Source organism: Mus pahari, chromosome 7 (assembly GCF_900095145.1).
Source record: "Mus pahari chromosome 7, PAHARI_EIJ_v1.1, whole genome shotgun sequence".
In the NCBI taxonomy this organism is placed as follows: domain Eukaryota; kingdom Metazoa; phylum Chordata; class Mammalia; order Rodentia; family Muridae; genus Mus; species Mus pahari.
The window spans coordinates 43555826-43557009 of NC_034596.1; the positions used below are offsets into that span (position 1 = coordinate 43555826).

The 1184-nt window shown below is 30.8% G+C and overlaps 1 non-coding gene across 1 annotated transcript; it reads left to right on the top strand.

The window, feature by feature from the left end:
- The first annotated feature begins 580 nt into the window (after nucleotides 1-580).
- Nucleotides 581-782, top strand: LOC115064535. The gene has a single exon (XR_003844363.1). It is a non-coding gene; the product is annotated as a small nucleolar RNA SNORA73 family (small nucleolar RNA).
- Nucleotides 783-1184: the final 402 nt, after the last annotated feature.

The following is a 1184-nucleotide window of genomic DNA, read 5'->3' on the forward strand; positions in this document are numbered from 1 at the left end:
TCTCTATGTTCTCTATGATTCATATTTCACTAAATGTAATTCACATAATCAAGAAGTTTTGTTGTGAAGGGCACAATAAAGTGCATCAATAAGGATTTTTTTTAAAAAATGTTCTTCCTTCCTATGTTTGCAATATTTTCTATATTCTTTTGTTTATTGGTTCACGGATAGGGCAATAGTTAGCTTTTGCTGGCAAATGAGAACTTATCAAAAAGATATGTGACTGATAGGTTCTTTGGTATGTTTCTAGTTCTGAGACCTCATAGTAGGTACCCATTTCTCTAAAAGAAGTTCGAAACAATTGTTCTTATGTTTCCTTCTGAAAGTTAATAAATAATTGAAACTTAAAACCTTCTTGTCTACATTCTCTTTTTTACCCAGGGATATCTAGTGATTCTCATTAGCTTCAATGTATTTTATCCAACACCTTAATTCCTTAACAAGTTGCAAAATTGAGGAAACTCAGAAGATAATCTAATGAAATTCAGAAAATAAGCATAAATAATACAAATGTTATGAAAATGATATTTTACTTACACTGTTTAATTTTTTTAAATATATATTAAAAGAAATCTTAGATTGTACGTGGACACCCTGGTGGTCATTCTCCCAAATCTCTGTCCTAATGGCATAGTAGAGCATAGGGCACTGCCTGGTGATGTAGAGTTCCTTTCCACAACGTTAGAGATGAAGCTGGACTTCAAGTCTGTGTCCGCATATTCCTAAGACTTCTTGAGTCCCGTAGATGATGACTAAGGAGAAAAAACATGCAGGAAACAAACAAACAAACAAACAAACAAACCAAAAAAAAAAAAAGAAATCTTAGAAAAAAAGCAGTATACTAGGACTCCTAGTCATAAATACTTCTTTTAACCCCATGTTATAGAATTATGAGAAATATGCTGTTTCACAGAAAAGAAATCCATTTTTCTTCAGAGGGTAACATGAGTTTTATCTCATCAATATGGAGAAAATACAAACTTAATTTTTTGATTGTTATGGTCTATAAACTATAGCTGAAATTGCATCAAACATCTCCCAAAAAGCTGACTTTATCAAAACACAATAAAATATTGCTTCAGAGAATGTTTGGCATTTGACTTCATTATATTAATATTGAAAGAAAAGATACTTTGTGATATCAGTTTTCACAATAATAATATTTGATATCTTTGTGGAGCTTA